This window comes from Rana temporaria, chromosome 6, assembly GCF_905171775.1.
Source record: "Rana temporaria chromosome 6, aRanTem1.1, whole genome shotgun sequence".
NCBI lineage: Eukaryota > Metazoa > Chordata > Amphibia > Anura > Ranidae > Rana > Rana temporaria.
This window is the reverse complement of record NC_053494.1, coordinates 89,351,896-89,377,477: the sequence shown is the minus strand read 5'-3', so window position 1 is coordinate 89,377,477 and position 25,582 is coordinate 89,351,896.

Sequence of the window (25,582 nt, the reverse complement as noted above, 5' to 3'; positions counted from 1 at the left end):
TGAGGTATACTATATGGCTGGTGAAACAAGTAGTGAATTGCTTCATCTGGTAGGTACGATTAGTCACAGTAGACCTGAATGTATCGGTCCTGCGTCTACCACAGATATTAATGACACATACATTGCATTTGTGGCATAGATGGTACCCATTGGTCTCAGGAAAAAAATAGATTTTTTTAGGGGGATCTACTGTATAACATTAGGGGCCACCTCGCTCTGAATAGACCTGGGGCCCCTAAATATTATACCCGCCCTTTCAGGTAAGGATGGTCCCAAAATCTTGTCGCTACGAAGCACTTTCCAATGCCTGTTCAGAATTTTCTTCACCTCATTGTGTTGTGTGGAAAACTCTGTAAAAAATTACCACTTAAAACTGTCATCATTAACCTTTTTAGGTTTATCAACCAAAAGGGATGACCTTTCAATGGTGGAAACTGAATTGATAGCCTCATCAAGTACCCAGCGTTTGTACCCCTTATCTACAAATCTCTCTCTTAAGATCTGGCATTGGGACTGAAAATCCTCCTCTTTAGTACAGTTCCTCCTGAGTCGGAGGAACTAGCCTCGAGGTACAGATCCCAGCCATTGACCGTGATGGCAACTGTCGATCGGTATATAATCGTTCTGATCAGTTGGTTTGAAGAATGTTTTAAACTCAAAGTGACCATCAGTGGCTGAGATTTCTAGATCTAGAAAGTGGACTGATGTGGAACTTGCCTCATAAGACAAAATAATGCCACAATCGTTGTTGTTAAGGCCAACCATGAAGGAGTCAAAGGATTCCTTGGTGCCTTTCTACAGGAGGAGGATGTCGTCTATGTAGCGTGCCCAAAGGACCAACTCGGGTCTCTGAAGGGCATAGATGACATCCTCCTCCCACTGCGCCATAAACAGGTTGGCGAGGCTGGGGGCATATTTAGCCCCCATAGCCACGCCTTTAACCTGTGAAAAAAATTGACCCTGAAACCAAAAATAATTATGCCGTGTGGCAAAGTTCAACAATTGCATAATAAAGTTCCTCTGTATCACAGATAGAGATTGGTTCCTAGTGAGAAACATTTCTTCCGCGGACAAGCCTAGCTGGTGTGAAATACATGTGTAAAGAGCCGATACATCGGCTGTCACCAGCCAGATTTCGTCCTGGTAGTGAACATCCTCCAATAACTTAATAGTATCCCTAGTGTCCTTCAAATACGAAGGAACTAGTTTAACCAATGGTTGAAGGTAGAAGTCTATATACTTGCCGATCCGAGAGGTTACGGAATCGATCCCGCTGACGATAGGATGTCCAGGGGGATTTATAGGATCTTTATGAACCTTCGGCAAGTAATAGATCACTGGGATACGGGGGGCCAAAGGAACCAAAAAATCAGCTTCTTTCTTACTTAAAATATTCAAAGCTGAACCTTCTTTGATAACGGCTATCAAAGCCTTTTTATATTTAATGGTTGGGTCACCAGGTAAAGTAATGTATGTAGTCTTATCCTCAAGTAATTTGTTCATTTCTCGGAGATATGCATCTTTATCCAATACCACAATCCCACCGCCTTTGTCGGCGGGACGAACAATGATATTTTTTTTAACACAAAGTGTCTCCAATCCAGCCTGGATGGCCGGATCTTGGTGTACTTTTATATTAGGTAATTTGTCCAAATCTTCCAGAACTAAACTGCGGAAAACATTGATGGAATGGGCTGCATTAGCCGCAGGATTGAACGTGGAAGGGTTCGACAAACCTGAATGTAAAGTTGCCGCATTGGAAACCGAACCGACAGTGGCGGGGGGGGCGAGAACCCCGCACAGCCACCAGATCCGTTTGGTTGACTGAACTGGGCAAGGATAAAAAGTGTCTCTGAATATTTAGCTTTCTAATATATTTTTGGACATCAATAAAGGTTGAAAACTTGTTGATATTTATTATAGTAAAAAGTACAAAATATAGCTTTTTTTCAAAATTTTCGCTCTATTTTTGTTCATAGCGCAAAAAAATAAAAACCTCAGAGGTGATCAAATACCACCAAAAGAAAGCTATATTTGTGGGAAAAAAAGGACGTAATTTTTTTTGGGAGCCACGTCGCAAGACCGCGTAATTGTCAATTAAAGCGACGAGGTGCCGAATCGCAAAAAGTGGCCTGGTCATTTGGCAGCCAAATGGTCCGGGCTGAATTGGTTAACACACCATCCTCACCATGAAACATGGAGGTGGCAGCATTTTGTTGTGTGGATGCTTTTCTTTAGCAGGGACAGGGAAGCTGGTCAGAGTTGATTGGAAGATGAATGGAGCCAAATGCAGGGCAATCTTAGAAGAAAACCTTTTTTACCTCGTACACACAATCGGGTTTCCCGGTGGACTTTTTACCGCCGTGAAACCCGAGGAGAAAGCAGAGAACCTGCTTGGTTCAGTCTTTCCCCTACACACGGCCGTTTTTCCCGACAGGAAAACTGCAGTGGAGCTTTGGCCGGGAATCCCGGCCGTGTGTATACTCCCATAGGAAAACTGCCAACTAGGCAGTTTTTCCATCTGAAAAACTGCGAGGAGCATACACATGGCTGGGATTCCTGGCCAAAAGCTCTCCTCACAGTTTTCCCGTCGGGAAAACTGATCGTGTGTATGTGGCTTTATGCCGCGTAAACACGACCATTTTTAATGGTCTAGAAAAAATGTCATTTTTTTCAACCCGATTATTGTTAAGCCTGCCTTCACGATCGTAAAAAAAATGCTCTAGCAATGCGCGGTGACGTAAAAAACGTACGAAAGCACTATAAAGGGGAAGTTCCATTCGGATGGCGCCACCCTTGGGGCTGATTTTGCTGATTTTATGTTAGTAAAAGTTTGGTGAGAGACGATTCGCGCTTTTCAGTCTTTTACAGCATGATGAATGTGCTATCTCCATTACGAATGCTAGTTTTACCAGAACAAGCTCTCCTGTCTCATAACATGCTTCTGAGCATGTGCGTTATTTTCACATCGTTAAAGCCCACACACGACCATTTTTTACAATGTTAAAAACGACGCAAAAATTTAGAGCATGTTCTAAATTTGTAATGGCCATTTTTAACGTCGCGAAAAATGCTCTGGAGCCCACACACGATAGTTTTTAACAACAATAAAAAAAAATGTCGCGTGTACGCGGCATTACAGTCTGCAAAAGACTTAAGACTGGGGCAGAGGTTCACTTTCCAGAAGGACAATGACCCTAAAAATATAACCAGAGCTGCAATGGAATGGTTTAGATCAAAGCATATTAATGTGTTAGAATGGTTCAGTCAAAGTCTGTGTCAAGACTTGAAAATTGCTGTTTACAGATGCTCTCCATCCAATCTAAGAGAGCTTCCTCTATTTTTCAAAGAAGAATGGGCAAAAATGTCACTCTGTAGATGTGCAAAGATGGTAGAGACTTCCCCGAAAATAATTTGTGCTGTAATTGCAGCGAAAGGTGGTTCTACAAAGTTATTATGCCCCTCACTACACGTGACTGATGTGTATTCGGGCACACTGGTAACTCTTCTCATACTAATGCATTCCAGTAGGCGCAGAATCCTTATGAACTTTTATTAGCACAAGACAGAGTAAAACTGTAATAGATACAAACAGATTACAATTAATAAACAATAATACAATTAGAGCCTCCCTATCTATCTATCTAGAGAGACAAAGTTGCACGTACCGTAGATGCATCGATATGGCTGACGTGAGAAAGAACTCAGCAGACATGTGCTTCCTTGGAAGGAAAAATGGAAAAGAAGGCTCTGGAGGTGCTGCAAAGCCTCATGGGATATAAATACGGAAGCTTGCATGGACCAAATTAATGAACTATTCTAGCTGACTATATTAACATAGAACAGGTGCAATTAAACAGAAAGTCCACTAGATGGCAGCATTGATTTAATTCAAACTAAAGTCAAAACTATGAAGACGATGAGCCTTATGAATGAAGGCATGACACTCCTCGCCTGGTTTCCCACGGATACCACACATCATGGCACTCCGGAGGAGAGTAACAAAACAAGTTCGGAAACAGGTCTGAGGAAAAGTTTAGGCTGGCCTTGCCTAATGACTTTGAGTTCAACTTTCCTGACGTGTCCATCTTCACTGGGAAACACTTGGGTTATCAGACCCAAAGGCCACTCGTTTCTCCTTGATTGAGAGTCTTTCATGAGAACAATGGCACCAGGCTCTAAGTTGGGCTTGCTGTCTTGCCATTTGTTCCTGGTCTGTAGATTAGACAAGTATTGTTTCTTCCACTTGTTCCAAAAGGTGTCGGCTAACACTTGTACTCTTTTCCATTGACATCTGTATAAGTCCTTTGGGTCGAGATTGACAGAAGGAGCTGTGATCACCTCGACTTTCTGAGTGAGCAAAGTGGAAGGTGTAAGCAAGAAAGGATCTTCAGGATCATTGGGTATAGATGTCAAGGGTCTGGCATTCATTATAGCTGATACTTCAGCCATGAAGGTTGTCAGAGTCTCATGTGTGAGTTTTGAAGTTCCCAATTGTAGAAACATTGAATCTAGGATTCTTCGAGCTATACCAATCATACGCTCCCAGGCACCTCCCATGTGAGAAGAGTGTGGGGGGTTAAATGTCCATGTACAACCCTGTTCTGAAAGGTATCTCTCAACATATTCTGTGTCAAGGTTTGAAGTGATATTCAATTCTTTGCAAGCTCCAACAAAGTTGGTTCCTCTATCAGAGCGTATGTGCTTGACAGGGCCTCTAATAGAGATGAAACGTCTCAGGGCATTGATGAAGCTGGATGTGTCTAAGGACTCAATTACTTCTATGTGTACAGCTCTGATGCACATGCAAGTAAACATGACAGCCCAGCGTTTGCTGTTGGCACTGCCTCCTCTGGTTTGACGTGTGATGACAGCCCAAGGTCCAAACACATCAAGACCGACGTTTGTGAAAGGGGGTTCTGTACTGAGACGGTCTGCAGGAAGGTTGGCCATTTTCTGGGTTTGGAAAATACCACGAAGCTTACGACAGGTGATACATTTGAAAATGGTTTTACTCACAAGTCTCTTGGCTCCCACTATCCAGAGTCCAGCCACACGCAAAGCTCCTTCCGTGAACAAACGTCCTTGATGTTTTGTCTGTGTGTGGTAGTGTTCCACAAGTAAAGAAGCAACATGGTTATTTGGTATTATGACAGGATTGCTTTCACCAGTATCAAGTCCTGCATTTGAGATGCGCCCTCCAACTCTTAACAGTCCTTCATTGTCTATAAAGGGGTTGAGTTTCCTTAGAGGACAGTTCTTTGGAATGCTCTTGTTATATTGAAGACATTCTAGTGTTAGTGCATAAGTCTCTTGTTGGATACAGCGGATGATTAAATTTTTTGCTTCTGTGAGCTCATCTACTGTATATGGCTTGTGGCAATAATGCCAACCTTTGCAACAACTTGGTCTTGTAGGGGTGCCTTTAAAGGATCTGGCTATGTTAACCAAGCAAGCTGTAGCTCTTTGTAAGGATTTCCAAGTGGAGAACTTATCGAAGCGCTTGGATCCCAACAGTTGGTTAGAAATTGTTGTATGTAGTGTGGAAACCTGAGGACGGATGTCTGAGTCAGATTCAGGTTCTAACAGTTCATAAGTCTCCCTTTGTGGAGTGGTAGGCACTGACTTGTACAGGAAGGGTGGTCCTGTGAGCCATGTAGTGCCTTTGAGACGGGATGCTGGCACAGACCTTGTGGCATGATCTGCTGGGTTATGATCAGTTGAGACATAACGCCACTGGGTGGGCTGTGTAGACTTCCTGATCCTTAGGACTCTGTTGTGCACATAGACATAGAATCTCCTACTTTCGTTGTAAATGTAGCCCAACACTACCTTGCTGTCTGTGTAAAACTCTGTATCCTCGAGTTCTATATCCATCTCAGTTGTAATAAGTTCTGCTAGTTCTACTGCTAATACAGCAGCACACAGTTCCAATCTTGGAATGGTGGTTTCAGGACATGGTGCTAGCTTGGCTTTGCCCATAACGAACCCAATATGAATTTGGCCCTCGATGTCTACTGACTTGAGGTAGGTTACTGCTCCTATTGCTTTGACTGAAGCATCGCAGAATACACATAACTTTCTAGACTGAACCCTTTCAGGAGGAAAGTGGGAGTATGGTCTATGTATGTGTAGGTTAGATAAAGTCTTTAAAGAGTCTCTCCATGTTACCCATAATGTCTCTTTCTCAGGAGGTAGTGGAGAATCCCAATCACATGTGTCTGCAGTAAGCTCTCTAAGCATAATCTTACCTTGGACGGTCACCGGTGCTGCGAACCCGAGTGGATCATACAGGCTGTTGATGGTGGATAGGACACCTCGCCGAGTGAAGGGTTTTGGCTCTTGGTCGACCTGAAAGGTAAGGGTGTCAGTCTTGAGGTCCCAGTTGAGTCCTAGGCTGCGTTGCATAGGAAGGGAGTCTGTAGCTAAGTCCAGATCTTTGAAGTCACTGGCATAATCTTGAGAAGGGAAGGCCTCCATGACGACCTTGCTGTTTGATGCTATCTTATGCAGTCTAAGATTTGAAGAGGCAAGTGTGCTTTGAGTCCTCTTGAGTAGACTTATTGCAGCTTCAGGTGAAGAAAGTGATTTCAGACCATCATCTACATAAAAGTCTCTTTCAATAAACTGTGTAACGTCTTTCTCAACTTCTTGAGCGGATAGCTTAAGTCCGTAGATGGCAACAGCAGGGGATGGACTGTTACCAAAAACGTGCACTTTCATGCGGTATTCTGTAATGTCTTTAGTAGGGTCATTGTCTTTGAACCATAGGAATCTCAAGAAGTTCCTGTGTTCTTCCTTGACTTGGAAGCTGTGAAACATTTGCTGTATGTCTGCAACTATGGCAACTGCTTCCTTGCAGAACCTGATGAGAACACCAAGAAGTGTGTTGTTGAGATCTGGTCCCTTTAGGAGGACATCATTTAGTGAGACCCCTTCGTGCTGAGAGCTGGAGTCAAACACTACCCGGATTTTACCTGGCTTCTTGGGGTGGTAGACACCGAAGATTGGTAGGTACCAGCACTCTTCTTTGTCTTTTAAAGGTGGGGCTATCTCAGCATGGTCATCCTCAAACATCTTACTCATGAATGAGAAGAAATGCCCTTTCATTTCTGGCTTTCTTTGAAGATTGCGTTTAAGGGAAGAAAAGCGCTTTAAAGCTTGTTCTCTGTTGTTAGCAAGGCAGGGTCTCTGTGCTTTGAAAGGCAGGGGTGCTACCCAGCTGTTTTCATTATTTTTGTGGAATCCCTGTCTCATTATTTCCAAGAAGATATGATCTTCAATTGATGGGGCAAGTTTGTGATCTTCTTTAGTCCCTTGGAAAACTGAGCATCCTAAACGATCTCTGTCTTCATCACAAAGAAGATTAGCGGTGTAAGGGTTGGAATGAATTACACTGGCAGGCTTCTCTCTTACAAAGAATCTGTTGGTACAAGGCTGAAATAAGGATGGACGCCCACCCTCTAGTGTCTTTGTAAAGAGAGAGTTCACGCTGGTTGGTTTGTGAACACTCCCTAGGCATACGTTGCCTATGATGACCCATCCGAGATCTAGCTTCTGGGCATAGGGGGAGTTGTGGGGACCATTGATTTGTTTTCTCACCTTGTGAACTCTGATGATGTCCCTCCCAAGGAGAAGTGCTATCTCAGCCTGGGGATCCAGTTCAGGGATGAGGTGTGCTATGCCCTTCAGATGTCTGTGATGAAGTGCCACCTCTGGTGTAGGGATCTCCTCTCTTTCAGTTGGGAACTGATTGCACTCGATTAGAGTTGGCAGAGGCAGGGTTGTCTGACCATCAAAGGATTCGATTTGGTAACCGATGGCTCTTCTCCCAGTTTCTTCACTTACCCCTGTACAAGTCTTGAGTAAGTATGAAGAGTTTGCTTCCTTGATTTTGAAGGTGTCAAAGAAGGTTGAGCTGGCGAGTGATCTGTTGCTTTGATCGTCCAGGATCACGTATAGCTTCACTGCTTTTTCTCTGTGGCCTGTGGGGTAAACTGTAACAAGACAAATCTTGGAGCAGGATTTGTTAGACGAACCTTCTCCACATACTTGGGTGCACTGGGGTGTAACTACAGGAGGTACTGTGTCTTGTTGCTCCCCGCCGTGCTCTTCCACCTGGAGTGAGGGGGTAAGAGTCCATGGCGCTGGCCCTGGATGTAGAGCTGTGTTGTGTTCTGTGCTGTTACACTCAGACCAGTTGATGCTCACCTTACAGTCTTTACCGATGTGAGAAGTTGATGCGCAGCACCTGTAACAAATTCTGCTTTCTTTGAGGAAGGTTCTGCGATCTTGGAGAGTCTTTTCTCTAAAACCTCTGCACTTTGACAATGAATGGGGCTTCTTGTGAAGAGGTCACTCTCTGCTTGGATTCTCAGCTGGAGATACACTTGCTTTGCGTACTGCAACAGGTGTGACTTTGAAGTTGCGGGTTAGAGCAGGCTTACTTGGCCTAGGGAGAGCAGAGAGGCTCCTTGCTAAGATCTGGTGTGGAATTTCTGATCAGAAGTGGAATTTTTGATTACAAGTGGAAGAGTTAAAAACCAGGAGTTTAAAACAAGAGTTAAGACAGGAGTCTTCTAAAACTGTAAGTATTATCTTAATCTTCATACAAGTAATTATATTGTAACTGGGAAATGAGTGCTAGCAGGGTTGAAGGTTTTGCTCAGTGCACAGTGTGTCACATGTATGCAAAATTGGTGCAACAGCTTCAAGATGGATACCGCTGTGACAGGTGTGAGCAGGTTGCCCTTCTGGAAGCTCGTATTAGAGATCTGGAGGAGCAAGTTGCAACACTGGGTAGAAATGACAACCTTGAAAGGGGTCCTCTGCTCGCTGAGCAAGTGGTCAGTAAGGTTGATGTGGAGGGTGGAGGGGAAAGTCAGGATTATCAGATAGGGAGATGGGTTAATGCAGTTAGAGGGAGTGGAAGGGGCGTGAAGAAAGGGAAGGCCAGTCCTGTATTTGCGCATCAAAACAAATTTGCCAAGTTGGGTGATGATGTGGAGGTGGCAAACACAGAGGTGGCAGCCCTAGATGTTACTGCTACCCCTAACAGCCGGGAGAGCAACCCATCTAGTAGAGGTGGGGAGGGGAGTGCAGGTAGGCCTAGACAGTTGGTGGTAATAGGGGATTCTATAATCAGAAGGACTGATAGAATAATTTGTCGCCAGGATCGCTTCAACCGAATGGTTTGCTGTCTCCCTGGTGCCAGGGTTCGGCATGTGGTGGACCGGGTGGATAAATTACTGGGAGGGGCTGGGCATGACCCAGCTGTCTTGGTCCACGTTGGAACCAATGACAGTATACATGGAAGGTGGAGGCTCCTTAAGAATCAATTTAAAGAACTAGGCTGCAAGATGAAGGGAAGGACCTCCAAGGTGATATTCTCTGAAATATTGCCTGTGCCATGCGCAACACAGGAAAGGCAGGGGGAGATTAGAGAGCTGAATGCATGGCTAAAGACCTGGTGTAGGAAGGAGGGATTTGGGTTTCTAGAGCACTGGGCTGACTTTTCATTGGGGTGCAGCCTATATGCTAAAGACGGTTTGCACTTGAATGGAAGGGGGTCTGCTGTGCTGGGGGAGAGGTTTATGGGAATGCTGGAGGAGTATTTAAACTAGGATTGAGGGGGGAGGGTGAATTAGAATTACATCGAGCAGACAGGTCAGTTAGTTATCAGACATTAATGGAGAGTGGAATGGGGATAGATGGGGGGAGGGTTATGGCAGGTGACAAGAAAGTTCCCATGTTGCAAACAGCCATTGGAAATAATAGTGCCATTTGTACTACTATAAATTATATGAAAAACACCAGAGAAAAATGTAACAATACATTTAAGTGTTTGTTCACCAATGCCAGAAGTCTGCCAAGCAAAACAGGTGAGCTGGAAGCTCTGGTGCATGAGGAGAGCTATGATGTAATCGGTATTGCTGAAACTTGGCTTCAATCCTCACATGACTGGGCTATTAATATTCCTGGCTATGCTCTCTTTCGGAAAGACAGGGTAAAAAGGAAAGGTGGAGGGGTCTGTCTCTATGTGAGAAGTGACCTCAAAGCAAGCGTGAAAGAGAACCTGGTTGATGGAGAGTGTGATGAGGCTGAAGCATTATGGGTGGAACTGCATACAGATGTGCGTAGTTCAAAATTAATCATTGGAGTTTGAATAACAGGTTGGGTGTAGTAGCGCTTGCCCAATTAAATAACCTAATAAAAATATAGATATAATAAATAAGGTGACAATCCAAAATAAATGAAGGTAAAAACGTCAATCCACCACCGACTGTGGGTCTAAAAGTGTTCCACTCAAATTAGTGTCCAAAGAATGACCACCCAACATTTAGAAATCAAATGTGGTAAGTCATGATGAGTGGTAAATAATAATGGATAAAGAAACAACAATTATGCCAATCTCAGCACAATGTAAATCATTAAGAACAGTGATCACAATAAAGATAGTGACATCCAAAAAGTGCTTCAATCAAAAAAGTGCATAGTGCAACATGATGCAATAAAAAATATAACCACAAAATAGTCCACAAAATAATCCAAAAAAGTAGCATGCATAAGTGGGCATGAACAAAAATAATTTAAATAAATAATGTGCCAATCACAAAGAAAATCAGATGATGATCAATACTGACAGTGCAGTGTTAAAAAAGTGTCCAGTGCACAATCCGTGCAGAAAATAAATAATGTTCTTAAAAGATCTTTCAATCAATAAAATTAAATAAATAAATATGTGAAAATCTATATATCAAATATAAAGTGCAAATAGTGCTCCAATGAATCCATTAAAGAAACTTGAGTGGTTGATGCTGAACGTGCAATCGTGCTTGTATAGAATCCTTCGGGCTCCCCACAGTGTCTGGAGAATAGTGTGTTCCAGCCCCTTACCTTTGGAGGGCTTTACATAAAGCCTCTATGTAAATAATCCCAAATACGGCGGCTTGCTGCTCCACTCCCATATAACACGGCTCATGGGTTAAAGATGACTCTCAAATGACAAAAGGGAAGCCTCCATAGCATAAAATCTTACGATTTATTAGGTAAAACAAAGTAAAAAAACACTCACAAACAGATGAATGTAAACAGCGTGTCTGTCGTTGTGTCTCCGCTCTGCGGCCGCGAGCGGATGACGTCACCAGCAGCTCTCCACGTCCTCACGCGTATCGTGACTGACAAAACGTCACTTAATCATAGGATGGAGAGCGGCTGGTACGAGGGTGACTTATATAGTGCCGTGGCGGCAAATAGTTGACAAATAATCTAAAACATTTAAATATGCAACGCTACTGATAGGGCTTCAAAAACAATAACTGGATCGTTCATTTTTGCAAACATACATTATCAGGCAAAAATGAATTGAAAGCGGAATGCACTCCCTCCAGTGGTGGAAAAGGCACAGTGCAAAAGGGTTACTTGGAATAGGTGTACCTCTACCCCCTGCTGGATGGCTAGGGAATAAGTGAAAGGAAAGAATGACAAAATTGGGATATCTAGATAGCAAATAGATATCCAGGCAGGAATAATGGTCCAAAATGTTTTCATAACACTGGGATAATACCCAAATGTGGGAGGAAGATCATATAAGGTGGGAACCAAGGATAATTAAAATAGAATATAAAATAACTGATCACTTAGACAAGGGACAAAAATGTATATCCATATAGGTCTTCCAAATGAAATAATGTATCCACATAAAATGTGGGTAGGAATAGATGGCCTTAATGATAACTAAAACCACTAAAAGCAATAATAATGACATAAAAACACTAAAATAGGTCATAATAAAAAGGAGAAGGATAAAAGACTAAAAATTAGATATAAAACAATTAAGATCAAACTCAATGTTATGCCCGTGCGGTGTTAAAGTACACAATTCATGTATCCAACGGGATTCCGCCTGACTAATTTTTTGTATTTTGTTATCTCCTCTCCAATGGGGTTTGTATTTCTCTATGCCCCATACCTTTAGTGAGGAGGGGTCTTTATTATGATAACGCTCATAATGGCGGGACAGGCTGTGTTTTGGGAACGCATTTATAATGTTTTGTGTGTGTTCACGTAGTCTTATCCAAAGTTTTCTTTTTGTTCTGCCGACATATTGGATTTTGCATGGGCATTCTAGGAGGTACACGACCCCTTCAGTATCGCAGGAAATAAACTCTTTGATTTTATATTCTTTTCCTGTGACACTGGATTTAAAGTTTTCCTTTTTCTTTTTGCTCTCTTTTGTATGTTTACATGTAAAGCATCTTTTACATGGGTAATATCCTTTCTCATTGAAAAAAGAAAAACTTTTTTTCTCAGGTGGGTCGAGAACATTTTTAGCAATCATGTCTCTTAAAGTAGGTGCCCTCCTATATGTAAACATTGGTTTTTCTGGCAATATTGATGATAAATGACGATCGGCTTTTACAATATGCCAATATTTCTTGCAGATTGCTTCTATTTGCTTATGCTGTACACTGTAGTCCATTATTAGGGGTACTTTGCCGGCAAAATAATTAATCCTAGTAGAGTCCTGGATAAGCGTATCTCTATCTAATGCAACCACATCTTTAATTTTTTTCTCAATAAAATCTTGTTTGTAGCCTTTTTCTACAAATCTCTTGCCGACAAAGTCAGCCTGTTCCAAAAATACGTCAGTCTTTGTGCAGTTTCTCCTTAGTCTTAGGAACTGGCCCTTAGGAATATTTTCCAGCCAGGGAGTGTGATGACAGCTGTCTAAGGGTAGGTAGCTATTTCTGTCTACCGTTTTAAAATGTGTTTTTGTTACCAACTTAGTTTCTTCTTTGGTAATCTCCAAGTCCAGAAAGCTGATTTTCTCATCACTAATCTCCCATGATAATTTAATGTTTTTTTCATTAAAATTCAAATAAAAGCCAAAGTCTATAAGACTCTCCCTATCTCCTGACCAAATAATTAAAATATCATCAATAAAACGTCTGTATAAAAGTAACTGTGGTGGTTTTCTGTTATATAAAACTTCTGCTTCCCATTCAGCCATGTACAAATTTGCCACACTAGGGGCATACTTAGCGCCCATCGCAATCCCACATATTTGTTTGAAGTAATCATTGTCATACCAGAAGTAATTGTGGTCTAAACTGTATTCTAAACAATTGGAGATAAAATTCTTTTGTGGGGTTTTTAGATCACTCAGATTATTCATAGCCCAATTTGTGGCTTGGATCGCTTCTTTATGATTTATAATCGTGTAGAGCGATGATACATCTGCTGTGGCCATGTATATAGAACTCCCATCAAGTACAATAGTATCCAACAACTGGATCAGATGTTTTGTATCTCTGAGGTAAGCTTCAGTTTTCTTCACCAAGGGTTGCAGAAACCAATCTATGTATTCTCCTATTCTCGCACCTACGGAGTTTATGCCATTAACTATTGGTCTTCCTGGTGGATCATCTCTTGATTTGTGGATTTTTGGGAGTGTGTACAGTACTGGTATCTTGCATCCCACTGGTTGTAGGTATTTTGCTTCCTTCTTGTTTAGCAATTCTTTCTTCCTTCCTTTCTTGATAAGTCTTGCTAGATCATCTTTGTAGCGTACTATTGGGTTCCCGGGTAGTTTTAAATAGGTAGTTTTGTCACTCAATTGGCGCTCGATTTCCTTCTTGTAGGCCACTTTAGATTGAATGACAATAGCCCCCCCCCCCCTTGTCAGCTTGTCTAACCACCACATCATTCCTTTCTTCAAGTTTCCGTGTCCCATTTCTGATGTCTCCTGGATCAGATATTTTCTTAATCTTCAAATCATGTAAATCTTTCAGTACCATACGCCTGAATGCTTCAATGTGTCCGTCGTTACTAATTGGTGGATTGAATACAGATTTGTTCCTTAGATTACTGAACACAACATCATTATTTTCAGTAGTAATTCTTGTTACACCTTCTCCTGGTTTGTTCATTATGTACTTTTTAATGTGGAGATTTCTGGCAAATTTGTTGATATCCACATACGCATCAAATTTGTTAAAGTTTTTCTTAGGGGCATATTTGAGGCCCTTATCCAATACTTTAAGTTCTTCTTTGGTGAGTTCTATTCCGCTAATATTAATGACTCCTTCCCCTATCAATCTCTTCTTCTTCTGTTTTTTTGTTCCCGCTCTGCATCCTCTCCTCGGTTTCCGTGACTTCCAGATTGATTTTCTTGGGTCCTTGCAGGTGTTCTTCTCGGCTTTTCTTCTTTGTCCCGACTCCTCCGAAAATCTTTGTTCCTGTGTTCTCCTTTCCTCATTTCTCCTGGTCTCGGTCCCGGGCTCCAATACCTCTGTCTCTGCACCCCATTCTCCCGATGACGCCTTGGGGATTCTTGGCGTCTCGGCTCTAAAAAACGCCTAGGAGATGCGTTTCTATTTTCTCTTCCATAGGAAAAATGACGATACGGTGTTCTCCTATTATCAAAAACTCTAGGGGTTCTTCCCCCTCCACCATCATCTCTTCTTAAATGATCATAATAATTGTATACAGGTACATTGTATGAATGATCATAAGCCCTTCTTTCTTCCTGTGGATAATAGTTTCCTTCACGTCTTTGGTTTTCATAATGATTCATATCCTGGTACGCTTGATTTCTCCACGGTGGTGTTCGTGATCTCCCCCTATTAGGTATTTGTTGAAAAGGTCTAGGGGCATTATAGGTATTTTGGTTATTCCGGTTGTTTTTCCAGAAGGGTTTCCAGCCATTATTATTCCCATTTTTTCTGGGTTTATGATTTGGGGTGTTTGTCCCATTGTTCAACTCCATTGTATTGACATTCTGATTGCTTTCTTTTCCATTGGCTATAGTATCTCTTGTGTCTTGTTCAGGTGAACTCCTATTAGAAGAAGTCCCAGGTTCTTCTAGTTTGTTCTGCCATTTATAGACTAGATCATCCTCATAGTCTATCATATCCCTTTGATATTTTCTTTTTTTCCTAGCTACTGTTTCCTTGTCTTTTTGTTCCATGTCCCGCTGTAATTGGTTAGACAGGGCTATAAATTCAGGTAGTTCCTTACTACTTTCCAGGTTGTTTTTCAGTTCAGTGATAGTGCGATCAAGTGTTCTGATTTTGCGTTGTTTTCTTTTTATCAAAAAAGCTAAAAGCTCTAGGCCTTTATCATTAAAGAACTGAAACTACTCTTCCGTGGACTCTTTATCTATTAGACCATCATTGATGGGTACATCCCACCTTAATCTCCTTGGGATTAATCTATCCTTTATGTATTTCTCATGGGTTGCGATGTCCCACCAAGCATTAATTTTCTTCTCCATTAAATGGCCCATCTTTCTGAAAAAATTTCCAATATTCCCTGTTGGGTTCTCTTCAGGTTTCTCAAATATATTTTCCATATCTAATTCCCTATTCTCAAGGAACCCAAATACCTCCATGATATGCTGCACAAGTAATGTAGATCTAATAGCAAGTATGAAAATGGGGGGGAACTAATGCGCAAATCAACCTAACCAAGGTGATAATAAACTAAAAATAGAGTAGATAACATAAATAACAACTAATAAGCAGCAGCCACTACTAAAAATGCTCACGCACTAAAGGTAAATGAATAACAGGTTGGGTGTAGTAGCGCTTGCCCAATTAAATAACCTAATAAAAATATAGATATAATAAATAAGGTGACAATCCAAAATAAATGAAGGTAAAAACGTCAATCCACCACCGACTGTGGGTCTAAAAGTGTTCCACTCAAATTAGTGTCCAAAGAATGACCACCCAACATTTAGAAATCAAATGTGGTAAGTCATGATGAGTGGTAAATAATAATGGATAAAGAAACAACAATTATGCCAATCTCAGCACAATGTAAATCATTAAGAACAGTGATCACAATAAAGATAGTGACATCCAAAAAGTGCTTCAATCAAAAAAGTGCATAGTGCAACATGATGCAATAAAAAATATAACCACAAAATAGTCCACAAAATAATCCAAAAAAGTAGCATGCATAAGTGGGCATGAACAAAAATAATTTAAATAAATAATGTGCCAATCACAAAGAAAATCAGATGATGATCAATACTGACAGTGCAGTGTTAAAAAAGTGTCCAGTGCACAATCCGTGCAGAAAATAAATAACGTTCTTAAAAGATCTTTCAATCAATAAAATTAAATAAATAAATATGTGAAAATCTATATATCAAATATAAAGTGCAAATAGTGCTCCAATGAATCCATTAAAGAAACTTGAGTGGTTGATGCTGAACGTGCAATCGTGCTTGTATAGAATCCTTCAGGCTCCCCACAGTGTCTGGAGAATAGTGTGTTCCAGCCCCTTACCTTTGGAGGGCTTTACATAAAGCCTCTATGTAAATAATCCCAAATACGGCGGCTTGCTGCTCCACTCCCATATAACACGGCTCATGGGTTAAAGATGACTCTCAAATGACAAAAGGGAAGCCTCCATAGCATAAAATCTTATGATTTATTAGGTAAAACAAAGTAAAAAACACTCACAAACAGATGAATGTAAACAGCGTGTCTGTCGTTGTGTCTCCGCTCTGTGGCCGCGAGCGGATGACGTCACCAGCAGCTCTCCACGTCCTCACGCGTATCGTGACTGACAAAACGTCACTTAATCATAGGATGGAGAGCGGCTGGTACGAGGGTGACTTATATTATATTATATATTTTTAGAGCCGAGACGCCAAGAATCCCCAAGGCGTCATCGGGAGAATGGGGTGCAGAGACAGAGGTATTGGAGCCCGGGACCGAGACCAGGAGAAATGAGGAAAGGAGAACACAGGAACAAAGATTTTCGGAGGAGTCGGGACAAAGAAGAAAAGCCGAGAAGAACACCTGCAAGGACCCAAGAAAATCAATCTGGAAGTCACGGAAACCGAGGAGAGGATGCAGAGCGGGAACAAAAAAACAGAAGAAGAAGAGATTGATAGGGGAAGGAGTCATTAATATTAGCGGAATAGAACTCACCAAAGAAGAACTTAAAGTATTGGATAAGGGCCTCAAATATGCCCCTAAGAAAAACTTTAACAAATTTGATGCGTATGTGGATATCAACAAATTTGCCAGAAATCTCCACATTAAAAAGTACATAATGAACAAACCAGGAGAAGGTGTAACAAGAATTACTACTGAAAATAATGATGTTGTGTTCAGTAATCTAAGGAACAAATCTGTATTCAATGCACCAATTAGTAACGACGGACACATTGAAGCATTCAGGCGTATGGTACTGAAAGATTTACATGATTTGAAGATTAAGAAAATATCTGATCCAGGAGACATCAGAAATGGGATACGGAAACTTGAAGAAAGGAATGATGTGGTGGTTAGACAAGCTGACAAGGGGGGGGGGGGCTATTGTCATTCAATCTAAAGTGGCCTACAAGAAGGAAATCGAGCGCCAATTGAGTGACAAAACTACCTATTTAAAACTACCCGGGAACCCAATAGTACGCTACAAAGATGATCTAGCAAGACTTATCAAGAAAGGAAGGAAGAAAGAATTGCTAAACAAGAAGGAAGCAAAATACCTACAACCAGTGGGATGCAAGATACCAGTACTGTACACACTCCCAAAAATCCACAAATCAAGAGATGATCCACCAGGAAGACCAATAGTTAATGGCATAAACTCCGTAGGTGCGAGAATAGGAGAATACATAGATTGGTTTCTGCAACCCTTGGTGAAGAAAACTGAAGCTTACCTCAGAGATACAAAACATCTGATCCAGTTGTTGGATACTATTGTACTTGATGGGAGTTCTATATACATGGCCACAGCAGATGTATCATCGCTCTACACGATTATAAATCATAAAGAAGCGATCCAAGCCACAAATTGGGCTATGAATAATCTGAGTGATCTAAAAACCCCACAAAAGAATTTTATCTCCAATTGTTTAGAATACAGTTTAGACCACAATTACTTCTGGTATGACAATGATTACTTCAAACAAATATGTGGGATTGCGATGGGCGCTAAGTATGCCCCTAGTGTGGCAAATTTGTACATGGCTGAATGGGAAGCAGAAGTTTTATATAACAGAAAACCACCACAGTTACTTTTATACAGACGTTTTATTGATGATATTTTAATTATTTGGTCAGGAGATAGGAAGAGTCTTATAGACTTTGGCTTTTATTTGAATTTTAATGAAAAAAACATTAAATTATCATGGGAGATTAGTGATGAGAAAATCAGCTTTCTGGACTTAGAGATTACCAAAGAAGAAACTAAGTTGGTAACAAAAACACATTTTAAAACGGTAGACAGAAATAGCTACCTACCCTTAGACAGCTGTCATCACACTCCCTGGCTGGAAAATATTCCTAAGGGCCAGTTCCTAAGACTAAGGAGAAACTGCACAAAGACTGACGTATTTTTGGAACAGGCTGACTTTGTCGGCAAGAGATTTGTAGAAAAAGGCTACAAACAAGATTTTATTGAGAAAAAAATTAAAGATGTGGTTGCATTAGATAGAGATACGCTTATCCAGGACTCTACTAGGATTAATTCTTTTGCCGGCAAAGTACCCCTAATAATGGACTACAGTGTACAGCATAAGCAAATAGAAGCAATCTGCAAGAAATATTGGCATATTGTAAAAGCCGATCGTCATTTATCATCAATATTGCCAGAAAAACCAATGTTTACATATAGGAGGGCACCTACTTTAAGAGACATGATTGCTAAAAATGTTCTCGACCCACCTGAGAAAAAAAGTTTTTCTTTTTTCAATGAGAAAGGATATTACCCATGTAAAAGATGCTTTACATGTAAACATACAAAAGAGAGCAAAAAGAAAAAGGAAAACTTTAAATCCAGTGTCACAGGAAAAGAATATAAAATCAAAGAGTTTATTTCCTGCGATACTGAAGGGGTCGTGTACCTCCTAGAATGCCCATGCAAAATCCAATATGTCGGCAGAACAAAAAGAAAACTTTGGATAAGACTACGTGAACACACACAAAACATTATAAATGCGTTCCCAAAACACAGCCTGTCCCGCCATTATGAGCGTTATCATAATAAAGACCCCTCCTCACTAAAGGTATGGGGCATAGAGAAATACAAACCCCATTGGAGATAACAAAATACAAAAAATTAGTCAGGCGGAATCCCGTTGGATACATGAATTGTGTACTTTAACACCGCACGGGCATAACATTGAGTTTGATCTTAATTGTTTTATATCTAATTTTTAGTCCTTTATCCTTCTCCTTTTTATTATGACCTATTTTAGTGTTTTTATGTCATTATTATTGCTTTTAGTGGTTTTAGTTATCATTAAGGCCATCTATTCCTACCCACATTTTATGTGGATACATTATTTCATTTGGAAGACCTATATGGATATACATTTTTGTCCCTTGTCTAAGTGATCAGTTATTTTATATTCTATTTTAATTATCCTTGGTTCCCACCTTATATGATCTTCCTCCCACATTTGGGTATTATCCCAGTGTTATGAAAACATTTTGGACCATTATTCCTGCCTGGATATCTATTTGCTATCTAGATATCCCAATTTTGTCATTCTTTCCTTTCACTTATTCCCTAGCCATCCAGCAGGGGGTAGAGGTACACCTATTCCAAGTAACCCTTTTGCACTGTGCCTTTTCCACCACTGGAGGGAGTGCATTCCGCTTTCAATTCATTTTTGCCTGATAATGTATGTTTGCAAAAATGAACGATCCAGTTATTGTTTTTGAAGCCCTATCAGTAGCGTTGCATATTTAAATGTTTTAGATTATTTGTCAACTATTTGCCGCCACGGCACTATATAAGTCACCCTCGTACCAGCCGCTCTCCATCCTATGATTAAGTGACGTTTTGTCAGTCACGATACGCGTGAGGACGTGGAGAGCTGCTGGTGACGTCATCCGCTCGCGGCCGCAGAGCGGAGACACAACGACAGACACGATGTTTACATTCATCTGTTTGTGAGTGTTTTTTACTTTGTTTTACCTAATAAATCGTAAGATTTTATGCTATGGAGGCTTCCCTTTTGTCATTTGAGAGTCATCTTTAACCCATGAGCCGTGTTATATGGGAGTGGAGCAGCAAGCCGCCGTATTTGGGATTATTTACATAGAGGCTTTATGTAAAGCCCTCCAAAGGTAAGGGGCTGGAACACACTATTCTCCAGACACTGTGGGGAGCCTGAAGGATTCTATACAAGCACGATTGCACGTTCAGCATCAACCACTCAAGTTTCTTTAATGGATTCATTGGAGCACTATTTGCACTTTATATTTGATATATAGATTTTCACATATTTATTTATTTAATTTTATTGATTGAAAGATCTTTTAAGAACATTATTTATTTTCTGCACGGATTGTGCACTGGACACTTTTTTAACACTGCACTGTCAGTATTGATCATCATCTGATTTTCTTTGTGATTGGCACATTATTTATTTAAATTATTTTTGTTCATGCCCACTTATGCATGCTACTTTTTTGGATTATTTTGTGGACTATTTTGTGGTTATATTTTTTATTGCATCATGTTGCACTATGCACTTTTTTGATTGAAGCACTTTTTGGATGTCACTATCTTTATTGTGATCACTGTTCTTAATGATTTACATTGTGCTGAGATTGGCATAATTGTTGTTTCTTTATCCATTATTATTTACCACTCATCATGACTTACCACATTTGATTTCTAAATGTTGGGTGGTCATTCTTTGGACACTAATTTGAGTGGAACACTTTTAGACCCACAGTCGGTGGTGGATTGACGTTTTTACCTTCATTTATTTTGGATTGTCACCTTATTTATTATATCTATATTTTTATTAGGTTATTTAATTGGGCAAGCGCTACTACACCCAACCTGTTATTCATTTACCTTTAGTGCGTGAGCATTTTTAGTAGTGGCTGCTGCTTATTAGTTGTTATTTATGTTATCTACTCTATTTTTAGTTTATTATCACCTTGGTTAGGTTGATTTGCGCATTAGTTCCCCCCCATTTTCAATCATTGGAGTTTGTTATAAACCACCCAATGTTAATGAGGAGGTGGAGACTCAGCTCCTTGCACAGATGGAAAGGGCTGCAAGGTCTGGGACGGTGATAATAATGGGGGATTTTAACTACCCAGAAATTGACTGGATTAATGGCACTTCTGGGACAGTTAAAGGACAAAAATTTAAAAACCTATTGCAGGACAATTTTATGGTGCAGTTTATTGAGGCCCCAACTAGGAATGATGCCCTGTTGGACCTGATAATTTCAAACCATGCAGAGCTTATTACTAATGTTCAGATAAAGGAACACCTGGGTAGCAGTGATCATAACATGATTTCATTTAATGTTAACTATAAGCAAGAAATACATACAGGAAATATTAAAACACTAAATTTTAAGAGAGCAAATTTTCCAAGGATGAGGGCTGCTCTCCAGGACTTGGACTGGGAGGGACTATTGGCACAGATGAACACAGAACAAAAATGGGAATTCTTCAAAAAGACTGTGTGGAACCTCACTGCAAAGTATGTTCCCATGGGCAATAAGTTTAAAAGGCTAAAAATAAAACCTATGTGGCTCACGGTCAAAGTTAAAAAAGCTATAAACAATAAGAAAGTAGCTTTTAAAAAATATAAAAATGAAGGAACACTAGTGTTGTTTAAATGTTACAAAGAATATAACAGGATATGCAAAAAGGAAATCAAGGATGCAAAAATTCAAAAAGAACGACAGATTGCAAAAGATAGTAGAACAAACCCCAAAAAATTCTTTAAATATATTAATAGTAAAAAGGTGAAGTCTGAGCATGTAGGCCCCTTACAAAATAATCTAGAGTGGGTGACTGGGGACAAAGAGAAGGCAAATTTATTAAATGTTTTCTTCAGCTCTGTGTATACAATGGAGCATGGGGGAGCTCATGTCCAAAATGGGGGTGGGAGTGACACAGCCCCAAATCCACAATGGCTCAAAAGTGATATGGTCCAGAAATATTTAGACAGAATAAAGGTGGATAAAGCACCTGGACCTGATGGCATCCATCCACGGATCCTAGGTGAGTTGAGCTCTGTCATTTCAAAGCCACTGTATCTAATATTTAGGGACTCATTAAAGACAGGAATAGTACCACTGGATTGGCGCAGGGCCAATGTGGTGCCCATATTTAAAAAGGGAACAAAGTCTTTACCAAGTAACTATAGACCTGTTAGTTTAACTTCTATAGTTGGGAAGATACTGGAACGTTTAATAAAAGACCACATGGATGCGTTCTTGCTGGAAAAAAACTATTTAAGCAGCAGACAACATGGATTCATGAAAGACAGAAGTTGTCAGACAAACCTGATTTCCTTTTATGAAGAGGTAAGTAAAACCCTGGACAGAGGAGTGGCTGTGGACGTGATATATTTGGATTTTGCAAAATCGTTCGATACAGTTCCGCACACACGGCTCATGTGTAAGGTAAGGTCTACAGGATTGGATATATCAGTTTGTAAATGGATAGAAAACTGGCTGAAAGACAGAATTCAGAGAGTCGTGGTTAATGATTCTTACTCTGAATGGTCCAAGGTTATCAGTGGTGTACCCCAAGGTTCAGTGCTGGGACCCTTACTTTTCAATATATTTATAAATGATATTGGGTCTGAGATCAAAAGTAACATTTCTGTCTTTGCAGATGACACCAAGCTATGCAGTGGAATAACGTCCTTACAGGATGTCTCCAATTTACAAGCCGACCTCAATGCTCTGTCTGATTGGGCGACTAAGTGGCAGATGAGGTTTAATGTAGATAAATGTAAAGTTATGCACTTGGGGGCTAAGAATATGCATGCATCATACATACTAGGGGGAGTACAACTGGGGGGATCTGTAGTGGAGAAGGATCTGGGGGTTTTAGTTGATCATAAGCTCAATAATGGCATGCAATGCCAAGCTGCGGTTTCCAAAGCGAGCAAAGTCCTTTCTTGTATTAAGAGAGGTATGGACTCCAGAGACAGAGATATAATTTTGCCCCTGTACAAATCATTAGTAAGACCTCATCTGGAATATGCAGTTCAGTTTTGGGCACCAGTTCTCAAAAAGGATATAGGAGAACTGGAGAAAGTGCAGAGAAGAGCAACCAAACTGATAAGAGGCATGGAGGAGCTCAGCTATGAGGAAAGATTAGAGGAACTACATTTATTCACTCTTGAGAAGAGGAGAATAAGGGGGGATATGATCAACATGTACAAATATATAAGAGGTCCATACAGTGAACTTGGTGTTGAGTTATTCACTTTACGGTCATCACTGAGGACAAGGGGGCACTCTTTACGTCTAGAGGAAAAGAGATTTCACCTCCAAATACGGAAAGGTTTTTTCACAGTAAGAGCTGTGAAAATGTGGAACAGACTCCCTCCAGAGGTGGTTCTGGCCAGCTCAGTAGATTGCTTTAAGAAAGGTCTGGATTCTTTCCTAAATGTACAGAATATAACTGAGTACTAAGATTTGTAGGTATAGTTGATCCAGGGTAAATCCGATTGCCTCTCGGGGGATCAGGAAGGAATTTTTTCCCCTGCTGTAGCAAATTGGATCATGCTCCGCTGGGGTTTTTTGCCTTCCTCTGGATCAACTGTGGGTATGGAGTTGGGTGTATAGGATTTTACTGTGTTTTTTATTTTGTTTTTTTGTTTTTTGTGGTTGAACTGGATGGACTTGTGTCTTTTTTCAACCTGACTAACTATGTAACTATGTAACTATGTAACTATGATGAGATGTCAAAACTAGGATCATTTTTAACCTTTGCTTGATGGCGAATAAAGTCCACAAAATAAGAGAATGGTGGGAAGGGAACGTTGTGCCTTTGCTTGTAGTTGGAGCCTTGTGTAATCCAGGCTTCTTGAAGGCTGTAAGGTAGCTTCTGCACTATAGGGTTAACACCACGGGCTGTGTCCAGAAAGGCAAGGCCTGGCAAGTCTCCTTCTGATTTGGCTATTTGGAGTTCTGTCACTAGGTCACTCAATTCTCTCAGCTTCTGGTAGCCTTTGTTAGAAATCTTGGGAAAGTCCTCTATTCTTTTAAAAAGAGAGTTTTCTAGAACTTCTGGGGAACCGTAACATTCGTCAATCCTCTCCCATATCATGCTCAGCCCTTTGGTTGGGTAATTAATGTTAATGTCTCTGATTCTCCTTGCATGCTCTGATGACTCATTCCCCAGTGATTGGACTAAGAGATTGGCTTCCTCACTTGCTTTAAAACCAAGATCCTTAATTGCATTTCTGAAGGACGAACGCCATGCTCTATAACTTTCAGGGCGATCGTTAAACTTTGCAAGTCCTTTTGCTAACAGTTCACGTTGTGCTAAGAGCTTGAAGAAATCTGACATACCTTGATCGTTGTGTGAGTAGCCAGGGGGCGCTTTGTTGTGCCAGGAACTTGTGGAGTAGATACGGTCATCAGAGATGCTGTCGCTGGGTCTTTTAACTTGTTGTTCTTCATTTTCGACTTGGTCAACTGTGACGTAGTGCTTTGATAGCCTGGATGCAGAATGTGCTGAAAACTGAGTAAGTGCAGGTTTACTTTCTTGCTTGATATATGGCGTGTGAATGGCGGGAGTTGATTCCGCTCTTGGCGCTGTAAGCCGGCAGTTGTCTGGTTTGGCGTGTCGCCGCACATATTCTGAGGTACGCTCTGTACTGTCATGAGGAACGGATTCTTCCCCTAGCACGTTGCTGTGCCGCTCACTGGTGGGCTTTGCAAGTTCTTCTAGGATGTCTGCCTCGGCTGCAGCAGCCGCTGACTCCTTCTCTGCAGCTAGTTTCTCTAATGCAGTTTCCATGCGTAACTTAGTTTCCATGCGTAACTTGTCTAATTTGATTTGCATCTCTTTTTCAGCAAACCTAGCCTTTACTTCGGCCTCTTTTGCTGCAAAGTCAGCTTTCACCTTGGCAGATTTTGCCTTTGCGCGGGCAATGGCGATTGTTTCGCTTTTCACTGACCTCCTTGAGCTCGTGGAGTAAACTTCTGACCTTGTCACGAGGTGCTCTGACTTTGTCTGCGACATGATGTCTAGCTGTATATGGAAGCTGATAACTTTGATGTCTCTTTGGCGTTCTATGTGGTAGCTGTGCTTAGAAGCCTTGGTTCCTATGGCGTTCTGTATGCTGGTCGTGCTTAGAAACCTTCGTTTTGCTGGAAGTTCTGTATGCTAGCCATGTTTAGAAGCCTACGTTTTACTATTATGCCCCTCACTACACGTGACTGATGTGTATTCGGGCACACTGATAACTCTTCTCATACTAATGCATTCCAGTAGGCGCAGAATCCTTATGAACTTTTATTAGCACAAGACAGAGTAAAACTGTAATAGATACAAACAGATTACAATTAATAAACAATAATACAATTAGAGCCTCCCTATCTATCTATCTAGAGAGACAAAGTTGCACGTACCGTAGATGCATCGATATGGCTGACGTGAGAAAGAACTCAGCAGACATGTGCTTGCTTGGAAGGAAAAATGGAAAAGAAGGCTCTGGAGGTGCTGCAAAGCCTCATGGGATAGAAATACGGAAGCTTGCATGGACCAAATTAATGAACTATTCTAGCTGACTATATTAACATAGAACAGGTGCAATTAAACAGAAAGTC